Source organism: Corvus brachyrhynchos, unplaced genomic scaffold (assembly GCF_000691975.1).
Source record: "Corvus brachyrhynchos isolate BGI_N302 unplaced genomic scaffold, ASM69197v1 scaffold452, whole genome shotgun sequence".
Taxonomy (NCBI): Eukaryota; Metazoa; Chordata; class Aves; order Passeriformes; family Corvidae; genus Corvus; species Corvus brachyrhynchos.
This window is the reverse complement of record NW_008236764.1, coordinates 309,230-316,652: the sequence shown is the minus strand read 5'-3', so window position 1 is coordinate 316,652 and position 7,423 is coordinate 309,230.

Sequence of the window (7,423 nt, the reverse complement as noted above, 5' to 3'; positions counted from 1 at the left end):
AAAAGCTTCATTTAAAAGAAATGCATTTTCCTAGAAATATGTTGGTTTGGACAGATGCTTGTTTAGAAAGAAGAACGTGAAACGTGAAACTTTAAAGCCAAGTATTCTCAAAATAAGCCATTTCAGCGTATTTGGGTTGAGGAAGCATTACATCTTGAAACAACATTTTACCCCTCTCTGTCTAGGCTGATTAATAGACATGACCAAGAGCTGGAAATAAAACAAATAAAAATAACCCAAAGAAATTTTTTACTTTCTGAAAGGGAACTAGTTTGCTTTGTCCAGAAGAAAGAATTTGTATAGAAGCTTTGAAATATGTTGTTGTTTGTCCCCCACTCAGAATGCATCTTGGTGTGGATTCACAAGGTTTCACCCTTGTTTGGAGCTTGAGATACAGGAGCTCAAGAGCCAAGGTTCCCTAGCCTGTGTACCTCTCAGTCTTCATTCAAGTAGTGAGATTGCAATTTCTAGACAGGAGAGGGGTTATGATGATGCTTTTTAATCCTGCCTAAATTCTATCACGAGCCAAGGCGGTCCGCAGGAAAATGCTCCAGCTGGTATCACCCTTGGTTTTGGTTTTCCGTTCAGAAAGTCAGGTTGTCTCTCATAGCTGGGTGAACTTGGACAAGATTAAAATATAGCTGGAGCACAGGCCTCTGGCTTATAAGGAGTACAAGTCATACAGCTCTCTGGTGCCCTTTGTCTAGCAGCTGAATTTCACCCCTACAGAACACACTCAGGATTTCAGCAACCTACAAACTTAAAATATTTATAGGATCTTTTTGATTTTGAAACTTCACCAAATTTCACCATCTCAGTCTCCCTGTAGGACAACTCAGCAAGGAATATTTTAGTCTTTTCTCATTTGTCTAGAGAAAGGGGCAAGAAATAGGGAAGAAATTTTTGAACTTTTTTTGGTTACAGGAAAGCATATTTTTCCAGTCAGTCTGAAGCTGTTCTTCCTCATGCATCCAAATAAAATTCACATTCAGGCATGGATTATGTTTGGAAAACTTCAACCGACTATGTAAAAGCTCTGAAACAAAAAAAAAAAATTATGAGAATTAATAAAAGAGAGGTTTAAAGTGAAAACTCCTCTGCAGCCTTCATTATAAAGCACTGCCAGATGCCTCCTCCAAAAGAATTCATACAAGGTATTGCTCATTGGCCCCTTTGAGTCTATGAACGTAAATTAGGGTTACTCACATGAGTAAAGCATTGTAGGATCAGACTCTGCTTTTGCCCAAGTGTGAGCATCTGTAAAAAAACTTTTGGGATAAAAGACACAGAAGAACTATAAGACCCTTATGGTTGTCAAATACAATTTCCTTTACTTGCATTTTTCTCTTACATTTGGGCTCCGACCTCCATCTGTTTATGGAAATATTTAGATCCCTCTGGTGTATTTTTAGCAGATCATTTTGCTTTTGCTGCTGCAATATCATTGCATCATCATTCTTGGGTTGCTCCGCTCTAATTCCTTTGCATTTTTTCTCTTTTTTTTCCTTAATCTTAAGCTTCAATCATTCCAGCAGACACATGCACACAAAGTAAATGCTATGCTGTGTTTACACTCACACAAACATGCTGGCAAGTTGCACACAGAGACACACACAGACAGCATGGCTTGTTGTGAGTGTTAGTGCTGGGGCTTTTTCAACGCTATTTCCATTTGTGAATCATCCTAATAGAGACATTACAGAATGGTTGCCCTGGGAGCTGAGATCTCAGGCCCTTAGACATACCTCCCATAAACAGCTGAAGTCTGAAGGTACACAAGACTGTCACTGTCCTGTGAAATTTTTGCTGTCACATTGTTCCATCATCCCTAAATACATGTGGTCCTGACACGTTCCTTTATCAGTGTTCAGCCCTGCATGCACATGTGCATAGGAATCACCTTCTCCCTTGACTGAATGCTCTCCTTCACATGGATATGGACCTTCCTCTGTCCAGGAGTTCACAGTATTCCTTCCCCACCATCCCTGTTATTCTGCCTGCAAACATGTCACAGCTTCAAGTCCTTCCAAACTCAGGGGTCATTTGGGCCTAGTTGCTTACAAAGGCAGGAGAGCACCAGCCTGATGGCAGACATTAAGGAGAACACCTGCAGTCTGGAAACTCACCTGAGACCCAACAACTCATTAAATAATCCTCTTTGTCCCTCTCCATCGGATAACACTCACTGGGTTTTACAACGTCATTACCTCCAGTCTGAGATGAACAGGCACAACCCAAACCCTGGAAGAAGTTTTTAGGTGGACCCTGATGAAAATCTAGGTGAGACCCATAGGGATACAATTAGAGCTGATTTCCACATGGATGTTTGAGGCACACCAAGAATTACGTCTTCTGGGTGAAAGGCTACCCTTTTTTTGTGATAACCTTAGGGAAGTAAATATATGACTTGTCCCTTGGATTCAATTTCATAACCCTGTTTTAGGTAACAAGGTGGAAAATAGAATATTACATCATTGGGAGGCTATGTCATTCTTTGGCCTAGCTGTGTTAGTTTTAGGAGAGACAGTGATTTGTGACTCATACATAAATAGACCTGCACTCAGGAGAGGTCAGGCTCCTTTTGCACACCTGAAGAGCCTCTGACTAGGCACTAATGAGCAAACCCATGAAAAGTCAAACTATGTTCAGCATCTGCTCTTCCTAAATTCCTCAAAATTGTGTTCCCATTTGCAAAATTACAAACCACAGCAGTCTATTTATCCTTCTTAGCCTGGACAAAGAGTGTGTGATGCTTGCTCTGGACAAATCAAACAGTTGTGCCTCTCCAAATGCTTTCATCATCATCATTATTTATTATTATTTATCACTCCTGCCATGTGTTATGTTTTTTCCATGCACAAAGAACAGGCAGATGTTTTCCATCTGTGTGAATCCTTAATTTTAGATCTCAGAAAAAATAAAGAAAAAATAAAGAAAGAAAAAATAAACCATCAAGAATGAAGAAATGCACAGTGTGTCTGGGAGTGGCATTGACCCTTATGTAGAAGTATGTGTAGGCATGAGGTCTCTGCAATCAGAGCCAATGGATTTGCCTTTCCTCAGGCTCTTGGCTGACTTGAAGGAAAGGCTCCTGGGACTGCAATGAGTGTCTCCACCAGAGCACAGGTCCTAGGGCAAGCTTTACATCATGGGAACAAAAGACCTTTTTAGGAGGTTACTCTGACCCAAAATGTTGGGCTTGTGCAGAGCCAGAGCAGGTTCAGGTCTGCCTCCCTCCACATAAACCCTTTTTCATCCCTTTGGCCTCTTGCCATCCCTTCAATTTCTTCTCTGCCACAATCTCTTGAGTCTCCATTTCTTTCTCAGCTTCTCTCCGTACCAAGGCTCTGCTCTTTCTTACTACCTGATGGCTCAGATGAGCAAAGCTTTTGACTTTCTTCTCTCCACCATGCGAGATCCTTCTATTAAGCTCAGTGGCCCAGGAAAACCCCAAGGCAGGAGGAAGTGGAGCTGCCCAACAGTCTCACTCAGCTTTGGCACAGCTGTAGTCAACACTGGCTTTACTGGGAAACTGAAGCTTTGAAGCTTTGATTAAACGTACATTTTCTTGAAGAGTGTCTTCTTTCCACAGGAATTTTGACTTTTTGATGAAGACAAAGAAAGTTTTGGCCTAAACATTTAGGGAGTTTGAGTCTTTTTTTGGACTATATGGAAGACAAGACATTTAAAATTTGCCACAACCAGATTCCAGAGGGAATGGGTTTATTCTGGTTTGCTTCACAGTTTTCCCAGAATCTCTCTCTTCCCAGAATCTTTCTTCTTTAGAAACTTCAGTGTTGATGTGAACACATAGCTATGCCATACCACCTACCAGCAAGGGAGCAGGCAGGATACCAAACTGGGCTGATAGAAAGGTGAAAGGAATTGTACAATACTTCAGTTTCCAGAGCAATCTAGTTGCCCTAGAATGAAATAATGCAAAAATAATAAAACAATGATGGGAACGGGAGCTATATTAATAATAATGCTTCATAAATACACATGGCCTTTTACAAACATATTACTAACAGACCATATCAAAGACCTTGCAAGAACAGCTCAGTGCCTCTAGGGCATTTGGAACACAGACCAAGATTTTGCCAATAGAAACTGATGTGATTCGTGAGGTGACACTTTAAATTCAGACATCTGGTGGGTTGTGGGGAATGGGGTACTGTGACTCTGGTATTAATAGCATGTTCCCTCCATTTACTAGTTCAAACAAGTTGCTGTGTTGTTGTTAACTTCAGAAAGCAACCAGGCTTGTGAAAAATTGAGCTGTTTTCTTTCTGCTTGACATATTGTCGAAGAACTGAACAGACGCAGTAACAAGTTCAGGCACTCTGAAGTGTTTTGGTTAGTGATTACTGCTATAAAGTCCCTGTTTCTTCACCCCCACCACTCTTCTTGCCAAAATGAGAATTTGATGACAAGGTAACTTGACTCTGCCTCGCCCTTAGAAAGATAGAAAGACTCAAAAATAGCTGTAGGCTTCAGGCTACACAGAAAGCTTGCAAAGAAAATTTACTTGAATGAGTAAAATAAAAATTTGTTGCATGGAGGCTCTCAAATACATGGTTGACCTGAAAATCATGAGAAAAATTTGTCTGGGGGGTAGGTGCAGTGGGATGTCAGTGAGAGTTGGATGCTTCCTGCTCTTGGTGTCTTTTTTGGGGGATTAGAACTCTACCACACTGGGGTGGAATTTCTTTATAATTTTTCTCTCCAGTAAGAATTTAATGAGTATATTTCCAGCCTCAAGAAGTGAGAAGAAAAAGAAAAACAGATGAAACAATTTTATAAAAGCATAGAAAAAAAGGGGTAGGGAAACATCTCAGTCAAGGTGTAAGTGACAGCAGGACAAGCCAAAAAAGATGAGGGGGAAAAAAAGCAAAAGTTTCTCTCAAGAACAATTTCTTTAATGGAAATAGAAATAGGTCATCAACTATTCCGTTGATTTACAGATCTTTGGATTAATTTTCTCCCGAGAAAATTCTGGAGGGAGAGACTGCTCTCAGGTGCTAACAAGCCAAGAAGAGATTTCCCTGACTTTAGGTCTGTTTTGCCAGGTTTCTGGGAAAGATGAGCCCACAGTCTTCTCTTGGAATGCTTGCCTCATCTCTTACCCTGCCTTCCAGCCAGAGCCTGCTGGTACCAAGGTTCCATGTCCAATGCACTGGGGATAGCACCAGGCACTCTGATAATGTTGCCTCCACGCAGAGCCCACGTACAGCTGAATCACTGCATCTCATCCCTAGCTCCTTTTCACTGAACTGAGTTTGGTCTCAATTCTGTTTCCTCTCTGTCTCACCTTCCCCAAAGAGTAGCGAGACATCTGCCAGGTTGATCTGATGGAGGAAACCTGTTTGTCACCTGTTGCACCATAGCAACAGGTAAAAGAGCCTCTGATGGACACCCTGAAGACCTTGGTCTCTGAGTGTTTCCATTCTGTTGTCCAGGTGCCAGAAGGTAAGGGTGTTAGAAAAATAAAAGGAGAAGGGTTTGTATACTGAACTTGATTTGGATACTTGAGCTTGATTTCTTTGCTTTGAGATGCAGCGAGACCATCATTTTACAACAGAAGACAATGGAAATAAAAACCGAATTTGGAAATAAATACACAAATTCCCAGTGTCTACCACTTTGGTCATCTGTGGGAAACAGCCTCCCCACTCATCCATTTCATTATCCTCCCATGCAGCTTGCTTTTAAGATTCCTCCTGCACAGCACCAAGCTGGACTTTCTTGATAAGATGAGGCAGCTGGTGAGCTGTGACCTTTGCGGATCCAGCAGGTTTGAAACCTTTCAAAACCAAATTCATCTGCCCTACCATGCTGCAAACCTTCAAGCCTGCCCTGGCAGATGCCTCAGCCCAAGAGCCAGAGCTTTCTAAAGGTCCCAGGCAAGGTTAGGAATGGGTCAGGGGGAGGCCAATAGCAGAGGAAGAGAGCAAAACCCTGGTCATCAGTTGAGCATGTTGAAGGCCAGATCTCCACCTTGTAGCATTGGCCTTGGCAGATGCATGGGATCAACTGGCACAGCAATTCTGGGATAAGCAGGGAGCTGATCCTGGAAAGCGGAAAGTTAATATTTCAACAGGTGAGAGACCCTGTCCCACTAAGAAAGAAATTATTTGCATTCATTATCTGTGACGCTCTATTCAGAAAAGGATGATAAATATAATCTGTCTGCGCTTATTTCTCTGATTATCTCAACCAATTCAGAGATCTTTTCTTCTCTTTCCCCCCCATTCTTTATACAACCCTGTCCCTTTCTTGATTTTTACTTCTTTTGGGGCTGCTGCTTCTCATTCCTTGCAAATGGGCTGTGTGGAGAGGGTCAAGGGAACTTCTTCACAGCCACAGAAGAGGAAAAGAATCACCTTGTTTGATATTTTTCTTTTTTCCCTTCAGATTGGGAGTATTAGTTCCTACTCCCAGCCTTTTGAAATGATGGCTTAACAGTGCCCATGAGGTAGAAATTTGTTTATCAGCCTTGTGGAATTTCCCACTTCAGTTTACCTTAGAAAATGTGGGAGGCTAAGAAGGTACAATTCCATCTATTAAGTCTTTCCAAGTGGTGCCATGATGCTGTTTAACCTTTCCCCACAAATGTATAATGCCAGAGCTGTCAATCCAGATAGAGCAAGTCTCTGCATGTACTTGCTATGCATAGACAGAGACCAGATCTTTACAAGAAAATGTCTGCATAAGCAGGTTTGCATTCAGTTACTGGTGCTTAATTTAATTCTTTCCTTCCTGAGATACATTTTCTCCTTTTCCTACTGCAGTATATATGCATTTGTGTGTGTGTGTTTTTATATATATACATAACATTTTATATTATATATATATATCACATTATATATATATTTATATATAACATTATACATTGCACTGGTTGAGTCACCTAAAGATAACAAGTATTGCAGGTCATTTCTTAATTCTAGTGATGGAGCCCAGGCTTTGATGTTAAAGGTCACAGGTTCATCCCTTTTGATAAAATGATGATAATGTGGAGTGGCATGTGAAAAAAGTCTCATCTCCTAATGCAGCAAATACAATGAAGTTATAGAGTTCAAATTACTTTTCAAGTTTGTTAAGCTGTTGGGGGGGTTTTTTGTGTTTTGTTCTTTTGGTTTGGTTTTTAAATTGAAAAAGGTCTCATTTTTGAGAATATAGTTTTATTGACAACTTTTTCATTTTGATAAATATAACTCACATGAACATGATTGATTTGGGGGAGAGTAGTGAGCTGGATTTGTCCTCCCCAGTGTTCCCTAACAACAAATCAAAATATCCCTTAATGGCACAGTTCTGGGTTGAGTTTCAGATGGGCTGAAATCCGATCCTGATCTTGCTACTATTTCTGGTGTGAACATGGGTATGCCTTTTCATTTCTCTGTGTGTCTTCTTTTCCTGC